This window comes from Lepidochelys kempii, chromosome 1 (assembly GCF_965140285.1).
Source record: "Lepidochelys kempii isolate rLepKem1 chromosome 1, rLepKem1.hap1, whole genome shotgun sequence".
NCBI lineage: Eukaryota > Metazoa > Chordata > Testudines > Cheloniidae > Lepidochelys > Lepidochelys kempii.
Genome location: NC_136380.1, coordinates 149672228 through 149695556, shown reverse-complemented (window position 1 = coordinate 149695556; position 23329 = coordinate 149672228). Strand labels below are relative to the sequence as shown.

Genomic DNA, 23329 nt, shown 5'->3' with positions numbered 1-23329 from the left:
ACTCTTCAGAGATAATGGAAGAAATTCTGCCAATGTGAAAAGCCCCCTATTCTGTAGATGTCCTTGGGGGAAAAAAAATCCATTATTATAGCTGGGCTTGGTCTCATTGCCTATTGTTAAGGATGTTCAATACTTTCCATTATACGACCATATTTTCAGGTGTTTTTAACTTTGCCAAACTTTACCTGTTTGGGCTAAAATTTTCCATGCCTGGTGTTTGCCTGTTTGTTTTTTGTTTGTTTTGTTTTTTTGCACAAATTAAAAAAATCTGGTGACCTTTTTTTTCCAGTACCTCCATGCTTTGGAACAAGGATTTGATATTTGGCAAGGGGCAGGAAGCCATTTCTGTCAGGAATGTGCGATGTCTTCAAATCCTTGTACAAGTCTCTGCAAATTTGGCCAATTTATAAGCTGTGGGGGATGAGTTTCTACATGCTCAGTAGAGACTGATTAGTTTTTAGCAGCTAAATTCCCCAAAGATTCTGTCCACACTGGGTATGTTTCATTCAGCAATAAGCAGGACTTTTCCTGCATTTGCAGCTCTGGGCTGCTGCAGCTATGCCAGGTTCGGATCTGGGCACCTGAACTGAGAGCCAAAAGAATTTGTCTTCTATATTCTGTGTAATCCCCTTGCTGGGTCAACACAGTCTGGAGAAGAAAGTGCAACCTTAATTTGGGCATCTTCTGCACGTGGATTATGATATAGGAGCTAATTGCATACTATATTTTCCCCAGGATCCTTGCCTTATTCAATGAGCAGGATGAACCTACTCTGAGGATGAATAAGGGTTATATAATGAAAGGAAGGTGTTATCTCTAGGACCCCCATCTCATTTGTTGTAGAAGCTAGAAAGTGTTTTGTGAATGAAGCAAGGGATTGCAAGAAGAGGTGGGGAGGGGGGGAATGATTTCCAGTGCAGCTGAATGCAGCCCTGGAGAACTGGATTCTCTCTCTTTTTCTGTACAACAGAGTTTCTGTGTGATGCTGGGCAAATCACTTAAGCCAAGCTTTTCAGGGTGCCTGACCTGAGACACTAGGTCTGATTCTCAGAAGCACTGAGAAGTCTCAGCTGGAATTGAAATCGGTGTGAGCTGTGCTTTGAACATATGAAGTGCTATATAATTCTATCTAAGCACTCCAAAAAATCAAGTTTTAGGAGTCTCAAACTGGGCACACAAAATTAATGGATAGTTTTGACCTTAATCTCTCTGTGCCTTATTTCCTTATCTATATAATGAAGATGATAATACTCACTCCTCTCACAGAGGTGTTGTAAAAATTCATTAATGTGAAGTACTCAGATACAATAATGATGAGTATCATAGAAAAGGCCAAAAAGTAATGAATAATTCTGTCCTTGAGCAGTGTCTAAATAATGAACAGTAAATAAAGTTTAGGGCCACATATTGAACAATGAACAGAAAACAAAATGCTGAATAGTTGCTCATTAAGTGTGCACATTAATTGAACACTTTGTATGCTGAATATGGCAGGGATCCTGTGGAAAAAGTGTGATCATGTCATTGAAGACTGTATCATGACGCACATGGGAATCAAATAGTTTCCACACGCAAGTTTAATTCTGGCATTTCCTAGCTGCACTTTGCAACCATTAATGGTATCCTTTTAACATCATTTTTGTGTGCCATGCAGAGATGTAGTCAATAGAGAACAGATCCAGCTTAGATGTATGGCCTCTCATACTGTAGTATCTCAATACCTTACAATCTTTCATGCATTTATCCTTGCAACAGCTCTGAGAGATATGAAAACATTATTCCCATCTGTAAGACTAGGAACTGAAGCACAGAGAGATTAATTGCCCAGGGTCCCTCAAGAAGTTGATGATGCAGCAGGGAATTGAATTCATAACCAGGGCTAGCACATTAACCACTGAACTGTCACTCCTGTAATCATTTGGTTCTGCAGCTGGGGATGAAATCACATGGGTCTAGAAGGATGGTAGCATTCTCTTTTTCCCCAGCTCTTCTAAATTAATTCTGCAGGGTTCAGGCTTGGTGTATGGGATTGGAGATGGTTGCTGTTTTCAGCACTGTCATTTCACAAGCCTTCAGGTAAATTCCTCAGTACATTTATGTTGGCTCTGTCAAACTGAGTTTATTTGGAATTCCCCTTCAGTAATGTGATAGGTAAGGGAAGTTGAGATGTAGCCTTTGAAAGCACAGCTTCTGCAGGAGCCATATTAGGGGATATAAAGCCTCTATGTGGGTAAACCGGAGACCTTTCAGTATTTTCCGTAGGTTATTTGTCTTGAACACTATGCTAAGAGTGGCCAACTTATTGACCCTCCAAGCCACATACAATAGTCTTCAGGAGTTCTAGAGCCACAAGACACGTACAACCTGCCCTACTAGGTGGCACCTGCTGGAGCATGGAGCTAAAGCCCTTAAACCTCCCCCCTCCCTTCTGTCAAAATAATAATAATATCCTGCATGAAGGATATATGGGCCTGAGAGAGAATTTTAAATTCTTATTTTAAATGTGCCTATCCATGGCTTTAGAAACATCTACAAAATTATTAATAAATTCATGTACTTTAAAATGTGTATGTGAATATATTATTCAATTGCTAGCGCAAAAAAAACCAAAAAACCCTCCCTACCATTCCTGCCCATCCATTCAGTCTTCTCTCCCAGAAAAAGCCTGGTAAACAGATAAGCTCTATAGAGTGGTCAATAAATTAAATCTCTGGTGATCCAACAAGGGAAGAAAATTTAAAAGTTAGGGCATTTTCAGTGAGGGGTCTTTTCTCCTGCTCTGCCCTGTTATCTTGGACACATTTGCTGACTTTGATTTTCATCTAATCTCCCAAGAAGAGACATATCCCAACTTCAAATCATTTAGGGCGCAAAAGATTAAAACTGAAAGCTTAAATTGGATCTGGAAACAGAGGACACAATGAGAGACTGCTGAATTGGAATTAATTTGCAAACTGGACACTGTTAAATTAGGCTTGAATAAAGACTGGGAGTGGATGTGTCATTACATAAAGTAAAACTATTTCCACATGTTTATTTTTCCTCCCATGTTCTTGTCAACTGCTGGAAATGGCCCACCTTGATTATCACTACAAAAGGTTATTTTTTTTCTCCTACTGGTAATAGCTCACATTAACTGATCACTCTTGTTACAGTGTGTATGGTAACACCCATTGTTTCATGTGTTCTGTGTATATAAAATCGTCCTACTGTATTTTCCACTGCATGCATCTGATGAAGTGAGCTGTAGCCCACGAAAACTTATGCTCAAATAAATTTGTTAGTCTCTAAGGTGCCACAAGTCCTCCTGTTTTTTTTGTAAATATATTGTGATAGCTGGGCTTTAGTGAGGCAGTAATGGAAAGCAATACCAGCCCTTCAGGGAAAAACAGAAAAAATATTTATTTCTTTAAAAGTTTGTTCTATCCTCCCCTGTTTGAAAAATCATAATTTAGTTTTTTCATTGTATTCTATTTTATTTATCTGTTTTTCCTTGATTAATATAAAAGGCAAATTTTAAGAGGTTTGAGTGCCTTGTTTGCATGCTTAGAGGGTGAATCAAGTTCTTAGATCTAAGCTTTTTAAGATTTTTTTTTTAATAGTTCATGTCATGTTAATAGGAGTCAACAGATGGAACTATAGAAGATAATTTTGCTAGTTCTGTTTATCAGAAGTTATAGGAACTAGATCTCGTAGAAATGCCTATTGTTAGCTGTCGTATGGTTCTTTTTATATGCTGAATGTGTCACTAGTAAAATCTATTCTGCCGGCGAACATTTTTGTACATGTAGTTGCTGCTTACAGACTTGTCTGTCAAGTGCCATGTCCCTGATGGAAGCGTCTTACAATGTTACAGTGTCTCTCAATACAGAACAGCCATTCCCATCCATTGGAGTTTTGTGGAGACAGCCTTCAGGATCAGGTCCTTGACACCACTGAGTATGACAAATAATGTGAGGATGAATGTTACAATAAGATGTGTTTAGTATAATGTTTGCATACATTTATCAAATTTAAAACAAACCATAAACACTGTAAATTAAATACATTTGTCTCCCAACTCTGACATTTATATTTACCCACCATCATAAAATATTATATCTCCATATCTAAACAGCCCATCCCTATGTGCTACAGAACGCATCATCCACACCAGTCTCTCAGGAAAAAGAAGACACAGCTTTGTCCTGGAGGGTAACAAATCTGGGCTCCACTGGCATTCTTGAGTGACGAGACTTCATTGTTAAACTTCCAGAGGAGATTAGATTAATTTGAAGTCTGATGATCTTTAGGACATTCTGCAAGGTCTTTCTCTTTGATAAATGTTTCCACTGTCACCAGAATGATAAATAATATTCACACACTACACCAGGCAGAACATTCAAGAAAAGGAGAGAGACTGGAAAGTCCCTCTAATCCATTATGGACTTCCAGACCAAATTTAGATACAGGAATGATGAGCACTATAGCGAACTATATGGTTGCCAGCATTTTTCTTCCCTCTATCAGGATAAGTGGGTAGTATGCAGCATGAAGACTAGGTTAAGGGGTCATCAGTGAAAGGTGGACTGAAATTAAATCTTAAGAAGGAATTTTGAGCAGGAGATTGAGGTAGCTGGGCAGCAGATTCAAGAAAAAATTTCCAGGCACAGAGCTGCTTGCAGAAGGAAACAAAACCTTCTACTTTGGCAGCACATAGCCTCTAGAAAGGCGGTGGTAAGAAAAGAAGTTATACATAGGCAGGAATAGAGCTATGACAATCCTTAAAGTTGAATAACATGCTTGAATGTCTTCCTGCTGAAACTGAGAAGCTGTTGGAAGGACTCGAGTGTGTGTTTGGGGGGTGGGGGGGGGGATTGATAGGCAACAGCAGTTTATTGGCGAAGAGACGTAAGGGACGCACACAATGCTAGAGTCAGCAAGATGGTTGCTGTAGCTAAAGGCAAGAGATGCTGTGAGCAAGCATCAGGAATTTGGTGGTAGAGATGGGAAGGAAGGTAGTATAAAGAAAGGACCAGATACAATTTGTGGTAGAAAAGAGAGAATAGTCTTTATTATGACATCAGAGTTGCTGCCCTGGGTGACTGGGAGAGATGGAGAAATCAAGATGAGATATGTATTTTATAATGGTATTGATGGAATTCATAACACATTGCATCCTTATCACATAAACAGGAGCACTAACCTCCCTATAAAATAAAACTCTGGCTTACTGTGTAGCTTTTCTCCTCTTTTACTGTTCTATCTTTCCTTCTGTGGATTTGATCCTGAATCCTGTAGGGCTTGTTTGGCAAAAATACCTACAATTTCAGTGGAAGTGTCCCTGTTTTGTCTGTGTGTCTGTAGAGAAAGAGGAATGAATATGATCTTTGAGTCTGCTATCCCTCATTTGACATTTCTCTCAGTAATAATGCAGTGCTTACCGAGGTAACTGCATGAGTTCTCTGGTGGTAGGCATATAACCTGCCTATAGAGCTGATTGTGCATTAGCCTATTTATTACTTTTAATAGATATTCTACTTACATATTTTAATTTTGTTTACAATTAATAACCTGGTTATGTTTCAGAGCTATTTGGAGAATCAGTTCTATAATATCAATTTCTTAAAGCTATTTATGTATTTTAGAATTTAGTTTATTTAAATGAATAAAGAACAAAAAGCCTCCACTGTCAGCTGAAACCAGTATTTTTGATTCCTGACTCAGTCCCAGACCCTGTTTCTCTACCTTTTGAAATACTCACAGCTGGGTTGAAGCTGTTCTTTCCAGGTTTGCTTAAAATTAATCAAACAATTCTCTGACAGGTTTCAGAATGGTAGCTGCGTTAGTCTGTATCAGCAAAAACAACGAGGAGTCCTTGTGGCACCTTAGAGATGAACAAATTTATTTAGGCATAAGCTTTCGTGGGCTAAAACCCACTTCATCAGATGCATTTTCTGACAGCAACTTCAGCTCCAGTAATGCCTACTTCAGAGAGAACCAAAAATGGTAGCTTCTTTTGACAATGAAAGTCTTGGTTCCTCTGGGATGAGTTAATTAAAGATGATTTTAAAAAAAATGAAACTAGAGAAATAATCTTTCACGCTTTTTTTAATATTCCCTTGTGTATAGAGCTCTGGGCCATAAATTCTGGTTCATCTGTCCCATATCATCAGATTCAATAACTTTGTTTCCTTTTACTGTGTTTTTTTAACCCTGTTTAATTTTTTGTAATGTTTTTGTTTGTTTGTTTGTTTGTTTTTTGTTACTTTTGATTGTCAAGTATCTTTGGGCTTCTTAATTTCTTGTTCTGGTTTTTTTAGTTTATTTTACCTTTTTTTTTCCATCTTGAACTTCCTCACTCCCTTTATCCCTCCCTCTTGCTCTTGTGCTTTTCAAACAATTATTTTTATAACCACCTTGCAGTCCACTCCCAGTCCCTGCTATACCTAGTGAGAGTACTGGTGGTGCTTGACTAGACTCTGTTCCCTACTTAGTATGATGTGTGGGTGTCACTTTGGTGAATGAAACCTCAAAGGGATGTCTATCTTGTAATTAAAAACTTGAGGCTGGCCTGTGCCAGCTGACTTTGGCTCTCAGTGCTCGGGCAGTGGGGCTGTCTAATTGCAATGTAAACTTAAGGGCTCGGGCTGTAGCCCAAGCTTTGGAAACCCTCTTGCCTGTCAGGTATCACAATGGAATGTGTCCGAAGGAATTACAGGAAAGAAGCAGCAGCAGCTGGCGCATTCAAGGGAAGGGAGGAGTGGAATATGTGAGGATATAATATAATGTAATAAAAAATAATACCTGGTTTCGATAAATTCCTAAACTAGGGAAAACTGTTGAGATAAATGTCCCTTTCACACATTCCCATAAACATTATCTGGTCTTACTTATTTTATTTGGTTTTCTTGCCCTTTTGTTCTGTTCCATAACTTAAGTTCCCCTGAAACAGACAGGAAACCTGCACAGATAATGCTGAAACAGATGAACTCTCAACATGCTTATAAACCCATTTCCTGCAAGGAACTCCAGGTGGGTGTACCCCTTTGCCTCTGCAGAGACCCACTGAAGTTAATTTCCTGCAACAGAGACAGGATCAACCTCTAAAGATATCAGATTTCATTCCACTGTATCATGTATCCACCAGTCAGTTTGGGAGGATACTACAGGGCTTTCTGCGCAGAGGAATAGAGCTGAGGAGAGATGGGAAAATCCTTTGTGCAAAAGATTGAGATCTTGACATTTGGTTTTATTTTTACTAACAAATGAAACCCCATAACTTCAAAATTCTCCCTGAAAGAAAATCTACCTCCCATCCCCTGTGCCCCCCTCCTCCTCCCCCAAAAATCAGGATCCATCAACAATTTTTTTTTTATTTTTAAAATATTTTATGTAATATAAACATTTTAAAGAAATGCTTTGTTCCAAAATGCTTTGACATTTTGACATTGTTGGGACCCTCCCCTCTCTTTTTCTCCTAATGACCGCAGCACATCTTTAAGCGGGCGAGGATTTGTCTGGCTGGCCAAATGAAGAGAACAGTGCTTTATGGCTGGGCAGGGAGGAGGGGAGAGGAAAACTGCTGCAAAAATGAAGGAGGGCTCAGTGTGATTTCTGACTGATCCCCTGGGAATGGACGTTTTAAAAGGGACAGCCCTGTTCCTGAAGCCCCCTTTTACATAGAGCGGGCTTATCTGCCGGGTAGTCCCAGACATCTAATAATAAAGCTGCAGCCTGATTAACCCTATGTCAAATCTCTCCTGTCCTCCTTTCGGTATAGCCAAACAACACAACTTCATCAAGCCATTTTGATTTCATTAGAACGGTGTTTTCTAATGGAAAATGGTTCTTTTGAGGTCTTTCTGACCAGTTCTAGAAAAGAGATGGTTGCTCTACTTTGTCTGAGGAAGCCCAACTATGGATGTTTGGCTGGTTAGTCTTCCAGTAACTTGGGATCAACCCAAACTGTTGTTTTTTAAATGAATCATGTTGGAGGAGTTCAAATTTACTACAGTCAATATTTGTAAACTCTTTGTGACATTCTTATATCACCTCCCACCATCTCGCGCTTCCTCCAGTATGAGATATGAGAGATACTGATCATAGAGTTAGATTTTGATGAGTGAAGAAGAATGGGGATCAATGGGTAAAAATAAATGTTTTTCATTTTTGTACAAGTGACAAAAGATGAAATATAATATATCTTGCAAAGTGTTTTAGAGTTGCTATAATATATTCACAAAGGCATAAAAGTAAATACTTGTAATGTATATGAAAGTTGACCTTGGGGCATGGTACTGTTCAATTAAATATAAGTAATCAGCTGTATAATTTCCTATCTTTGACTTTTTTATGCTTCTATAAAAGTGTGGAAAAATAATTTTACGCAGTGAGGATTGATAACATTTCATTATAATTCATAACTTTTGATTGTGCTAGGAAAGCTGTGTTTGTTTGAAATAAAAATTAACGTGTTCCAGGTCAGCTTTCAAATTCAGATTGATGTGTTATTCAGTCCTCATAAAAACTTAACTGGTACATTCAGAGACTCTTGCGGTCACATTGGGGAGAGCTTAAAGATGCACAGATGAAGTATAGAAACTGCTCTCAGAGAAGAAATTCAGTCACTAAACATAAAGCATTTTTTTAGGATTTAACCATTTCCATACTAGATCTGTCAGCTGTGGGTAGCCATAGAAATCAGAGTTTTGTAACACCTCTCCATTCCTATTACCAACATTGTTACCCTTTTCTTTCCCATTGAGCATAGAATGAAACTGGCAAGTAATATTGTTTTTTCCCTCCTTCTTAAACACAAAAAAGGCGAGAGCAGGGATAGTACACTGGCATACTATGTAAATTAAGATCCTTTTAATCTGAGGAGACTGTTCAAAATTAAGTATTTAGAAATAGGCCCCCAGTAAGTTTGGATTCACCGAAGAGTCTTTATGTGAGTTTGAATCGCTTGTGGTGGGTCTGAGTCCTGATGAATTGCAAATGTTAGACTCTAATCCGTACAACATTGCTCTTCCATTTAGCAAAGATTTCATTGGACTGTATTTTGTGCTTACCGTGTGACAGCTCTATAAAGGGTGTGCATCCAAAAACAGAATCAGTCAGTTGAAATGGCAAGGGCATGTCCTGTTCTGTAAAGAAAAGCTTGCTTATTAACTTCAGCTATTTTTTCTAACAAAATAGAAATGATAGTGTGGTGGATTTGGACACAAGCTTTCTATTTAAATAGGATTCCAAAAGAAAAACATTAAAAGAAGGGCTTGTTCTTTCACAGTTGCCCACCTTCCTGGCCCTGACTATTATTAACATTTTAAGGTGTAATGTGTTAGTATTACGTTTCAAGTTCCATCTCCTTTATTTATTCCCATCACATTTATTTGTCTTATTATGGTAGTAACTACATGACTAAACCAAGATCATGACCTCTTGTACAGACTGTACAAGTGCACAGCAAGAGTCAGTCCATGTTGCAAAAAGCTTACAGTCTAAATTAACACAATAGATAAATGAATGAGAAACACAGACAGGTGAAGTGACTTGCCCAAGATCACACAGCTGATTAGTGTCAAACTAGGAACAGAATCAAGGTCTCCTGAATCCCAGGCTTGTGCTCTACCTATGGGACCATGTTGCCTCTCAATTAAATATGTGATGATGATGTCAATTTTACAATGTCTTCTGTGAGGATTAGTTAGTTATTGGTGGAGTATTTTTAAGATGAAAAGTGCAATTCCCTTTAAGTTAACAGTATTTTATTTATTTATTTTTTAGAGGCCAACTGATCATATAGTACACTGCATGCAGTGTACTATATGAAAGCTAACCATTAGAATGACTCTGATTGTTAGCTCTAGTACACTGGAAAAATGAATGACAATTGTTAGGTAATTAGAGAGACAAGATGGGTGAGGTAATATATTTTATTCTGCCTACTTCTGTTGGTGAGAGATACAAGCTTTTGACCACACAGAGATCTTTATAAATTTAAATTCAGGTCTGGGAAAGGTTCTTAGTGTCTCAGCTAAATAGAAGGTTAAATAGAGACTTTAGCATAAGTTGTTAACACATATCCTAAAAGAAAAGGAGTACTTGTGGCACCTTAGAGACTAACCAATTTATTTGAGCATGAGCTTTCGTGAGCTACAGCTCACTTCATCGGATGCATACCGTGGAAACTGCAGCAGACTTTATATACACACAGAGATCATGAAACAATACCTCCTCCCACCCCACTGTCCTGCTGGTAATAGCTTATCTAAAGTGATCATCAACACTATCCTGCTGTGTGTGTGTTTTTTTGGAGGGGGGTGAGGGGGTGAGAGAACCTGGATTTGTGCAGGAAATGGCCCACCTTGATTATCATGCACATTGTGTAGAGAGTTGTCACTTTGGATGGGCTATTACCAGCAGGAGAGTGAGTTTGTGTGTGGGGGGGTGGAGGGTGAGAAAACCTGGATTTGTGGATTTGCTGGAAATGGCCCAACTTGATGATCACTTTAGATAAGCTATTACCAGCAGGACAGTGGGGTGGGAGGAGGTATTGTTTTATGATCTCTGTGTGTATATAAAGTCTGCTGCAGTTTCCACGGTATGCATCCGATGAAGTGAGCTGTAGCTCACGAAAGCTCATGCTCAAATAAATTGGTTAGTCTCTAAGGTGCCACAAGTACTCCTTTTCTTTTTGCGAATACAGACTAACACGGCTGTTACTCTGAAACCTGACATATTCTAAAAGACCATTCAAGGCAAAGTGGGCCATTAACACCCCTGTAGTTATAAGCGGGGGGGGGGGAGAGTGCGGGGGGAGAGAATTAGTGGGTAACAGATTGTCCTAATAAGCCAAAAATCCAGTGTGTTTATTAAGACCATGTTTTTCGTGTCTAGCAAAATTGTGACTTTAAGCTCCCAAACTCATCTTTTGAAAGTGTTGTGCAGGTTTCCTTTGAGGATAAGGACTGATAAGTCAGATATAGAGTGATCGCTTTGTGAAAAGTGTTCACCCACAGGCGACAGGTTATGTTTGTCTTTTAACATTTTCCTATGTGAGCATGGTGATTGATTTCACTTGCATAGTTGTTGGGGCATTTAGTGCACTGAATGAGGTACACCATATGTTGTGATACGTGTGTGTAGGACCCATGGATCTAGAAAGATATGTTGTGGGGGTTACTGATCATCATAGCAGTGGCGATATATCTGCAGGTTTTGCATCTGTTCATCTGTTGGTCTGGTGCTCCTTTGAGTTTGCATGTCCTGGTCTGTGAGGAGCTTGCTTCTAATGATGAGGTTGGGGTTTGTTGAAAGCCAGAAGTAGGGGTTCAGGAAAGATTTTTCAGGTTGAGGTCCCCATTGAGTATGGGGTTTAGTTGTTTGATACCCCATATGAGTTCCAGTGTGGGGTGGTAGGTGACAATGAGGGGTATGTGGTAGGGGAGGGGGTTTTCTTTTTGTTTGAGCAGGTTCTCTCAGGGTATTTGAGTGACTTGTTCCTTGCAGTAAGCTACTTCTCTGGTGGAGTGTCCTTGTTTGATGAAGGCAGTTTTTAGTGTGTTAAGGTGTATATTCTGGACTTTCTCTTCGGAGCCTATTCTGTGGTATGATTGCCTGGCTATAGATAGCAAATTTCTTGGTATGTTTGGGAAGGTTACTGGATTTATGAAAGTAGGTGTGGTGATGCATTGTTTTTTTTCTATATAGTTGTCTGTAGGATTCCATTGTTGAAGCTGATCCTGGTGTCCAGGAAGTTTATGCTATTGTAGGAGTGTTGCAGAGAGAATTGAATAGACAGGTGGTGGTGGCTAAAGTTGTTGTTGTGGAAATCTCTGAGGGTGCTAATGGGCCACTTCTTGGCAACAAGGGCACACTGTTGACTCATATCCAGCTTCTCGTCCACTGTAACCCCTAGGTCCTTTTCTGCAGAACTGCTGCCGAGCCATTCGGTCCCTAGTCTGTAGCCATGAATGGGATTCTTCCGTCCTAAGTGCTGGACTCTGCACTTGTCCTTGTTGAACCTCATCAGATTTCTTTTGGCCCAATCCTCTAATTTGTCTAGGGCCCTCTGTATCCTATCCCTACCCTCCAGCGTATCTACCATTCCTCCCAGTTTAGTGTCATCTGCAAACTTGCCAAGGGTGCAATCCACACCATCTTCCAAATCATTTATGAAGATATTGAACAAAACCGGCCCCAGGACCGACCCTTGGGGCACTCCACTTGATACCGGCTGCCAACTAGACATGGAGCCATTGATCACTACCCGTTGAGCCCGACAATCTAGCCAACTTTCAACCCACCTTATAGTGCATTCATCCAGCCCATACTTCTTTAACTTGCTGACAAGAATACTGTGGGAGACCGTGTCAAAAGCTTTGCTAAAGTCAAGAAACAATACAACCACTGCTTTCCCTTCATCCACAGAACCAGTAATCTCATCATAGACGGCGATTAGATTAGTCAGGCATGACTTGCCCTTGGTGAATACATGCTGACTGTTCCTGATCACTTTCCTCTCGTGTAAGTGCTTCAGGATTGATTCCTTGAGGACCTGCTCCATGATTTTTCCAGGGACTGAGGTGAGGCTGACTGGCCTGTAGTTCCCAGGATCCTCCTTCTTCCCTTTTTTAAAGATTGGCACTACATTACCTTTTTCCAGTCATCCGGGACTTCCCCTGTTCGCCACGAGTTTTCAAAGATAATGGCCAATGGCTCTGCAATCACAGCCGCCAATTCCTTTAGCACTCTCGGATGCAACGTGTCCAGCCCCATAGACTTGTGCACATCCAGCTTTCCTAAATAGTCCCTAACCACCTCTTTCCTCCACAGAGGGCTGGCCACCTACTCCCCATGCTGTGATGCCCAGCGCAGCAGTCTGGGAGCTGACCTTGTTCGTGAAGACAGAGGCAAAAAAAGCATTGAGTACATTAGCTTTTTCCACATCCTCTGGCACTAGGTTGCCTCCCTCATTCAGTAAGGGGCCCACACTTTCCGTGACTTTCTTCTTGTTGCCAGCATACCTGAAGAAACCCTTCTTGTTACTCTTAATATCTCTTGCTAGCTGCAACTCCAGGTGTGATTTGGCCTTCCTGATTTCATTCCTACATGCCCAAGCAATAATATTATACTCTTCCCTGGTCAGTTGTCCTATCTTCCACTTCTTGTAAGCTTCTTTTTTATGTTTAAGATCCGCAAGAATTTCACCGTTAAGCCAAGCTGGTCGCCTGCCATATTTACTATTCTTTCTACACATCGGGATGGTTCGTCCCTGTAACCTCAATAGGGATTCCTTGAAATACAGCCAGCTCTCCTGGACTCCTTTCCCCTTCATGTTAGTCCCCCGGGGGATCCTATCCATCAGTTCCCTGAGGGAGTCGAAGTCTGCTTTTCTGAAGTCTAGGGTCCATATTCTGCTGCTTACCTTTCTTCCCTGTGTCAGGATCCTGAACTCAACCAACTCATGGTCACTGCCTCCCAGATTCCCATCCACTTTTGCTTCCCCCACTAATTCTTTCCGGTTTGTGAGCAGCAGGTCAAGAAAAGCTCCCTCCCCTAGTTGATTCCTCTAGCACTTGCACCAGGAAATTGTCCCCTACATTATCCAAAAACTTCCTGAATTGTCTATGCACCACTGTAATGCTCTCCCAGCAGATATCAGGAAGATTAAGGTCGCCCATGAGAACCAGGGCGTGTGATCTAGTAGCTTCTGCGAGTTGCCGGTAGAAAGCCTCATCCACCTCATCCCTCGGTCCGGTGGTCTATAGCAGACTCCCACCACTACATCACTCTTGTTGCTCACACTTCTAAACTTAATCCAGAGACACTCAGGTTTTTCTGCAGTTTCATACCGGAGCTCTGAGCAGTCATACTGCTCCCTTACATACAGAGATACAAAGAGATACAGAGATACCTACAAAGAGTCCAGCGGAGGGCAACAAAAATGATTAGGGGACTGGAACACATGAGTTATGAGGAGAGGCTGAGGGAACTGGGATTGTTTAGTCTGCGGAAGAGAAGAACAAGGGGGGATTTGATAGCTCCTTTCAACTACCAGAAAGGGGGTTCCAAAGAGGATGTATCTAGACTCTTCTCAGTGGTAGCTGATGACAGAACAAGGAGTAATTGTCTCAAGTTGCAGTGGGGGAGGTTTGGGTTGGATATTAGGAAAAACTTTTTCACTAAGAGGGTGGTGAAACACTGGAATGCGTTACCTAGGGAGATGGTGGAATCTCCTTCCTTAGGTATTTTTAAGGTCAGGCTTGACAAAGCCCTGGCTGGGATGATTTAGTTGGGATTGGCCCTGCTTTGAGCAAGGGGTTGGACTAAATGACCTCCTGAGGTCCCTTCCAACCCTGATATTCTATGATTCTATGATACAGTACGAAATTACTCTGATTTTACAGAAGTCGATTTTTGGGAACAGATTGTATAAAGTCAAGTGCATGCATACATACTAAGCACATTAATTCGGCGGTGTGCATCCACAGTACCGTGGCATGCATTGACATTCCGAGTGGTGCACTGTTGGTAGCTATCTCTCAGTCCCCGCTGCTCATTGGAATTCTGGGCTGAGCTCCCAGTGCCTGATGGGACCAAAAATTTGTTACGGGTGGTTATGGGTAAATGTTGTCAGTCAACCCTCCCTCCATGAAAGCAATGGCGCACAATCATTTTGCACCCTTTTCCCTGGATTGCCCGAGCAGACAGCATAGCATGGCAAGGATGGAGCCCGTTCAGCTCACCGCAGCGTTATGACCATTGTAAACACCTTGCACATTATCGTGCAGTTTATGCAGAACCAGAACCTGAAAAACCAGGCTAGGAGGCGACGGCAGCATGGTGACAAGAGTGATGACATGGACACAGATTTCTTTAAAACCGCCGTTCCCGGCAATTTGGAGATTATGGTGTTAATGGGGCAGGCTCATGCTGTGGAACGCCAATTCTGGGCCTGGGAAACAAGCACAGACTGGTGGGACCGCATAATGTTGCAGGTCTGGGATGATTCCCACTGGCTCTGAAACTTTCCCTTGCGTAAGGGCACTTTCATGGAACTTTGTGACTTGCTTTCCCCTGCCCTGAAGCACAAGAATACCAAGATGAGAGCAGCCCTCACGGTTCACAAGCGAGTGGCAATAGCCCTGTGGAAGCTTGCAATGCCAGACAGCTACCGGTCAGTCGGGAATCAATTTGGAGTGGGCAAATCTACTGTGGGGGTTGCTGTGATGCAGGTAGCCAACCGAGTCATTGAGCTGCTGCTATCAAAGGTAGTGACTCTGGAAAATGTGCAGGTCATACTAGACGGCTTTGCTGCAATGGGATTCCCTAACTGCGGTGGGGCTATAGATGGAACGCATATCCCTATCTTGGGACTGGACCACCAGGGCAGCCAGTACATAAACTGCAAGGGGTACTTTTCAGTGATGCTGCAAGCTCTGGTGGATCACAAGGGACGTTTCACCAACATCAGCATGGGATGGCTGGGAAAGGTTCACAATGCTCGTGTCTTCAGGACCTCTGGTCTGTTTAAATGGCTGCAGGAAGGGATTTACTTCCCAGACCAGAAAATAACTGTTGGGGATGTTGAAATGCCTATAGTTATCCTTGGGGACCCAGCCTACCCCTTAATGCCCTGGCTCATGAAGCCGTACACAGGCATCCTGGACAGTAGTCAGGAGCTGTTCAACTGTAGGCTGAGCAAGTGCAGAATGGTGGTAGTGTGCATTTAGATGTTTAAAGGGTCACTGGCGCAGTTTACTGACTCGCTCAGACCTCAGCAAAATCAGTATTCCCATTGTTATTGCTGCTTGCTGTGTACTCCACAATCTCTGTGAGACTAAGGGGGAGACGCTTATGGCAGGGTTGGCAGTTGAGGCAAATCACCTGGCTGCTGAATACACACAGCCAGACACCAAGGCAGTTAGAAGAGCACATCAGGAAGTGCTGCGCATCAGAGAAGCTTTGAAGACCAGTTTCATGACTGGCCAGGGTACTGTGTGACACTTCCGTTTGTTTCTCCTTGATGAAAACCCACCCCCTTGGTTGACTCTAATTCCCTGTAAGCCACCCGCCCTACCTGCTTCGATCACAGCTTGCTTGCAAAGAAAATAAAGTCATTATCATTTAAAAACCATGTATTTTTCATTAATTTATTATAAAAATAGGGAGATAACTCACAAGGTAGCCCGGGTGGGGTGTGGGAGGAGGGTAGGAGGGAAGGAAAAGGCCACTTCAAAACTTGTTGAATGACAGCCTTTTGTTGCTTGGGCTGTCCACAGGGGTGGAGTGGTTGGGTGCCGGGAGCCCACCTCCCCCCACGTTCTTGGGCGTCTGGCTGAGGAGGCTATGGAACTTGGGGAGAAGGGAGGGAGGTTAAGCAGGGGCTGCAGCGGCAGTCTGTGATCCTGCTGTCGTTCCTGAACCTCCACCAGACACCGGAGCATGTCCCTTTGATCCTGCAGGAGCCCCAGAGTTGCATCTTGCCTCCTCTGATCTTCCTGCCGCCACCTCTCATCTAGATCCTCCCTTCTGTTCTCACATTTATTGGCCGCTTTCCTGTACTGTGCTAATGTGCCCCTCCACACATTCTGCTGAGCTCTGTCTGTGCCAGACGACTGCATGAGCTCAGAGAACATTTCATCACATGTACTTTTTTTCGCCGCCTTATCTGAGATAGCCTTTGGGATGGAGGAGGGAGGCTTGAAACATTTGCAGCTGCAGGAGGAATAAAAGGGAGTGAAGTATTTAAAAAAATACATTTTACAGAACAATGGCTATACTCTTTCACAACACTATTCACGTTACATAGCACATGTGATTTCGGTACAAGGTTGCATTTTGCATCTTATATTTAGTGCCTGCGGCTTTGGTGTTAGAGATCACACACGCAGTGCCGGGCAACAGAATTCGGCTTGCAGGTGGTCATGGTAAGCCATAGTCTTTCGGCTTCTGCAACCTTCATAACAGCAGCACCCTCCTTTCCCATACCAAGCAAAGCCCGTTGAGTTGGCCATTTAGTGCTGCGGTTTTCCTGTTAGCGTTCAGCAGGAGAAACCAAACTAACCCCTTCCCCCCATCCAATTCTCTGGGATGATCGCTTTACCCCTCCCCGCACCGGCTGGTATCAGGGAAGAGCCCTGCTAGCCAAACGCGAACAGCTCAGTGCCAATGCTCCCTGCCTCCACCACTTGGCTAACTACAGGGAGGATTTCTTTTCAGTCACAGGCAAACAGCCCTGTAGGAACGGGCACCACTGAATGTCCCCTTAATTAAATTCCCCTATTTCAACCAGGTTATCAATATCACTCTCCTGAGGATAACACAGAGAGATGAACCAATGTTGCTTTAACGCCAGCAAGCACCGGGACCATACGCTGCCAGGCTTTGTCATGCAATGATACCAGATTACTTGCTACTAGCATGGCGTGGTAAAGTGTCCTACCATGGAGGACGGAGTAAGGCTGCTCTCCCCAGAAACCTTCTGCAAAGGCTTTTAGAGTATCTCCAGTAGTGCTTCATGGAGATGTCCCTGGAGGATTTCCGCTCCATCCCCAGACACGTTAACAGAATTTTCCAATAGCTGTACTGGCCACAAATGCATCCCAAGTCCTCAAGACAAATTAATCATTAAAAAACGCTTGCTTTTAAAACATGGATTATATTTTAAAAGGTACACTCACCAGAGGTCCCTTCTCCAGCTTAGTTGGGTTGAGAGGGTATTTCAGTCAGGGTGATAAAAAGATCCTGGCTGTCGGGGAGAACGGTGTGCTGTGTGCTCTCCTCAAGCTCATCGTCATCCTCCTCATCTTCCCTATCTGCAAAATCCTCAGGCATGGCGGAGAGTACCCCATCGTCGGAGTCCACGGACAGGGGTGGGGTAGTGGTGGCGGGCCCCCCCTAGAATTGCACGGAATTCAGTGTAGAAGTGGCATGTCTGGGGCTCTGTCCCAGAGCATCCGTTTGATTCTTTGGTTTTCTGGTACGCTTGTCTGAGCTCCTTAAGTTTCACACGGCAATGTGTTGCCTCCCTGCTGTAGCCTCTGTCCATCATGGCCTCGGAGATTTTTTGAAATGTTTTGGCATTTCATCTTTCGGAACGTAGTTCTGATAGCATGGATTCGTCTCCCCATACAGCAATCGGATCCAGTACCTCCTGTTTGGTCCATGCTGGAGCTTTTTTTCGATTCTGGGACTGCATGGTTACCTGTGCTGATGAGCTCTGCATGGTCATCAGTGCTGATGAGCTCGCCTGCTCAAACAGGAAACGAGATTCAAAAGTTCCCAGGGCTTTTCCTGTACACGTGGCCAGTGCATCCGAGTTCAGAGTGCTGTCCAGAGTAGTCACAATGGTGCAATGTGGGATAGCTCTCAGATGCCAATACTGTCTAATTGTGTCCACACTAACCCGAATTCGAAAAGGAGATGTCGATTTCAGCGCTAGTCCCTTCATCGGGGAGGAGTACAGAAATCGATTTTAAGAGCCCTTTATGTCGACAAAAATGGCTTTGTTGTGTGGACGGATGTAGGGTTAATTTGATTTGCTGCTAAATTTGACATAAGCTCGTAGTGTAGACCAGGTCTTAGAGACTAACAAATTTATTTGAGCTTAAGCTTTTGTGGGCTACTGCCCACTTCTTTGGATGCATAGGATGGAATATAGTCCATGAAATCTTATGCTCAAATAAATTTGTTAGTTGCTAAGGTGCCACAAGTACTCCTGTTCTTTTTGCGGTTACAGACTTAACACAGCTATTACTCTGAAACCTTAGAATATGTGCAAACTGCTTATGCTAAACTATCTGTTCCATCTTGTACTCAGGTGTCACACTCTGAGTACCTTTCCCAGACCTGAAGAATAGCTCTGTGTAGTTGGAAAGCTTGTCGCTTTCACCATCAGAAGTCGATGCAGAAAAAAACATATTACCTTACTCATCTTGTGTCTCTAATATCCTGGGACTGACATGTCTAGAACAACACTACATATAACATTGGTTAGATGAGACATTTTTAACGATACCAAAATCATAAATTTGCAGTGGTTTTATGATGAAAATAATTCTGTTCAATCAGAAAAGCTGGTTTAATTCTTGTATGCTCAAGGTCATGTTAGTGATTACCTTTTGAAGCCCTGGCTTTAAATTACTGAGTGGAAAATTACTTCATTTACAGAAGAAAATATAAATATTGCTGTCTTCAGGAATATTTTGAATATCAATGGTTTTACATTCAGCATAAAGGATTTAGTGGACTAAAAATGTCAACACTGATACACAAATATAAGCGAAACAATATTTCTAGAGAGTGAATAAAACCAGTACCTAACTAAAGAAATTCATGGTTGGGTAGACTTGATGATAAACAGAAGGTCAGACAACTATTTCTTATAAAACCAAACCTCAATGCTGAGACTATTTCTATATAAAATATTTGTGTGTGTGGAATATATAAAACCGCGCACACACTACATCAAAGAACGTTATTCAGGTTGCAAAGTCCAGCACTCAAAATCACCAACCTTTTAATTTCCCTCTTTTGCCCCCAATCCCAATGTCCTTTTCCAGCCTGTTTGAGTCTACTACACTTCCAATCCCAATTTCCCTCTCCTACTGTGAGCTTCGAGGCCCAGTCTCTTCTGCCCAGGCTCCTTGTTGCAATCTTCTTCTTCATAGGTACAGATCTTTCCCCTCTCCATTCATGCAGGCTCCTTGCTCTCCAGGCAGGTGCTATGACCTGGCATAGTCTGAAGGAGCCCAAAGGCTACAATGGCAGGGAAAGTCCTGCTTAGCCCCGGGCTGGAGCATTTTCAATGTGGATGGAATATTCTGGGGATTTAAGATGCTAAAATATAAATAAATTAATTACATAAAAATCTCTGCTCAACATATGTGAACTGTGAGCCTCCCCTCTCCCTGCCCAAGATTTATAACTTGGCCAGATTTGGTTATGTTTTCACAGAGCAACCAAAGGCACCTCCTGCCATATTTAAAGTCCTTGCTACATAGCGTGAGGGTACTAGGGCTTTTCAAAGAAAAGGCTGACAAAAAATTTTAACTCAGGCAAAACAACCTGCTTTTCACTAGCCTCGTTCTTGGAAACTGCAAAACACTGTGGCTGAAACTTTTCAGAAACACTGAGCTTGAGGCAGACATCAGGCATGAAATATTTCAACCCAGTTAAAGCTGGGCAAAGTTATAAGCCATGGAAAATAGGGTTTTATACTGGAAAGAGTAAGGCAACTTGAATAATATGCGATGCTACAACCTAGTTTGAGCGTAGGTGTGTATGTGTGTGTGTTTGTATAAAGTGTATGTTCATATTTAATCCTGCAAAGGGATATGAACAAGCTGACCCTTATGATTTCAGTCTCTCACTGGTTTCGATGGGAGTCCTTCCAACATATAGATTCCTTTCTGGGATTTGGGCCCATGCATTAAAATGCATTAAAATATTTAATTCTGCCATTGTAGAGTAGGACTTTTATATAGTGAAGTCCATTTTCTTTTTTTGTTCTACATCTAACTTTATTGGATGGAATTGCAATTTTTCATTGAAATGTATTGGGGCAAAAATAAGGAGACTTCTATTTTATTTCATTATAAAGATAAGTTCACTACAAGTAGATTTCTCTGAATTTAAGCGGAGTTCAGTTCTGCCACCCTTATGATGAGTAGCACAGTCTTCCCAAAGAGACTGCTTGTAGAGAGGAAGAACCGATGCAATGTGAGTGAGGGGGGTGGAATTGGGCCCTCAGTGTTTAGGGATAAAATTATTTTTGAAAGTCAGAAATTCTGCTTATGAACTCTGTAAAATACTGTGCAGTGCTTACTGACATGAGTCTGTTCTTTATTTTTTTACTTTGGGATCATGTATCCTACAATAGTTGGGGAGAAGTGCAAAATATTTTAAGCAGAAGCTCAAAGCAGGTGCGACTATCCTTTCCATCTTTAAGCTCTGTGAATCAATTGAAACCGCTACCAAGCCTGCCTGATTTTCTAAGTGTCTGAAGGTCACAGGTCTTGCATTCTTTCTCCTAAAACTTTAATTTAAACGTTCATAGTCATTGAGGGTCTTCTAATCTTGACAGAATGTAAAGGCCTTCTTTTTTTTTTTCCTTTCCTCTCTTCATATTCCAAGTCCTTAAATGTGAGTCCTTTTTACAGCATTACTTTTGGGGATTTTTTTTTAAACGTATCTAGTTGGGATGAGTGAAACTCAAAGGGTTTATAATCTGGGTTCCCTTTGGAGAACAACTGAAAAATTGGGATGCTTTCCAAAATGTTAAAAAACTCTTCCTGAGTCTGGAAAAAATGAGTTGGAAGTCTCATGAAAGCAGACTTTTCTATGAGATCTTTAGAACTTCCTGATACTTTTGGGGCCACCTAGTCAGGGGACAAATAGACATATCTGCAGCATTTCAGCCCTTCCCAATCTGTTTCTGGCTAAATTCTGAAGGAAAATTATGTGCACAAAAATCACACATGTCCACCTTACTTGCTAGGGTGGGACATCTGCTTGGGCCAGCAGGGAAGAAGACATCTAGGTTCTTTCCACTGTGCATGAGAAATCTTCCTCCTTTCATGGTCAGCCAGTGCAGGAAGTGAGACTGTCTTGTCCCCTCTGTGGCCCTGATTGAACGACTAGCTGGTTTGTGTTATGTTACACACAGAAGTTAGATAAAAATATTGAATGTTCTTGTTGGAAGTTTCCAATGTAACACTACTTTGTTTCTAAGAATTCAGAATGATCGTGTGCAAGAACCCAAAAACAGAGACACAAAGCAGGCTACTCCCTAAAAGAGGCACACTTTCTCTTACCTTACTGTAGGCCATTTCTGTGTTAAATGACTGATGCTTGCACAGTTCTCTGCAAAGCTTCTCCTAGCCTGCAAGAAGGACCAGAACTGCTTTCCTCTTCCCGCCTGCCTCAGTTCTTACAGTGATAGCTCACAATTCCAATACAGTCTGCCCTACGCCACACTTTTCAGCTCCCTGGGGTCAGGGTGACTGTTGTGGTCCCCCACATGCCAATTACCTGCTCATCGTCTTCCTCCTCTTTATATTGAGTTCTGAATGTGGTTCAAGTGTGGCCAGTTATCTTTTGGGTTGCATGTGTGGGTGGAGCTTTTTTTTTGGAGTCATTTTGCTTTGACTGTACTATATGCAGATCACCTATTGACTCTGAAATCAAAGTCAATATTTACTGTTTCATGAGAAACTGAGAGAATGAGGAAGTTTGATCAAAATGACTAGGAGCACTTTGCTTTCAAAAATATCCTTTCAGTGGAGTAGGAGTTGACAAAGTGTTTTTAAATTCTGCCCTTTTAACACAGATCAGAAAATAATTCATTTTGGATCTACGGAGGGAAGAGTTGTCAGATAGGAAACTTGTCCAGTATGTTGTAACTAACCCTTTGACCACAGATCTCTGGTGCTGCAAATATGATAACCTTAGTTTCTCGCCTCCATTTTGCTAGAATTTGATATATTTCTCTAATGCTTCACAGGTGAGATGGGAATATACCACAGTTTCACAGAAAGAGGAGGAGAGTAACTGCTGATATAATGATGATGGTGAATCTCTATGAAAAGAGATAACTTATTACTGCAAACAAAGATTAATATTCTTACCTTTCTGCATCATTTCAGCTTGGGATGTGATATCCTGATATGTATAAGCTAAGCACTATCAGGGCTAGTTGGTAGCTGAAATTGTTTGGATACTTACTTGTTACCTCTTTCCTCTTTAGTTTCTTTCCCAGCTTCAACAAAATACTGTCTCATAAATCAGTTGTTTGCCTCTGCTTTCTTGCTGTGCACATGCCTCTGAGACATAGGGTTTTCACACATTAATGAGGAAAATGTTTGTGTGAAGATCCTTTGGCACTATTTATGAGGGTGGAGCTGCCAAATTTCAATCTGAATAATTACATTCTGCCTACTTTAAATTCCCCCTTTAATTTCAATTGGATAAGAAAGCCTTCACTTTCAATCCTAAACCACTGTGCACAGTTTAAGCAGTTCCTGTCTCTTATTGCTGCCGTAGCTGTCTGCATGTCAGTCGAAGTGATTACTATATAGTACTCCATCCGTTTTTAAAACACCCTTGGGATCCTTCATGATAAAAGCAAGCTGAAAACAAATCATTATTCTCCTAACTTGCAATCAGATTTACTTTTTTCCTTCTTTACAACTTGTTCACTAATTAGCAGGGTGAAACCATCTTCAGAAGCCCCTTATTTCTTACCTCGGTCTCATAACAGTTTCTCCGATGGAGTGGGTGAAAGGACAATGGCTACTTAATGTTGCTTGTTACTGTTCACTCTCTCTCTAACCTGCAGCAT

General features: G+C 41.8%; 1 protein-coding gene and 1 pseudogene across 11 annotated transcripts in view; one reads left to right on the top strand and one right to left on the bottom strand.

The window, feature by feature from the left end:
* Positions 1-23329, top strand: part of DMD (dystrophin) — a 1937833-nt gene that overhangs the window by 591977 nt on the left and 1322527 nt on the right. The window lies entirely within an intron of this gene.
* LOC140916391 (uncharacterized) lies at positions 16222-18187 on the bottom strand (annotated as a pseudogene).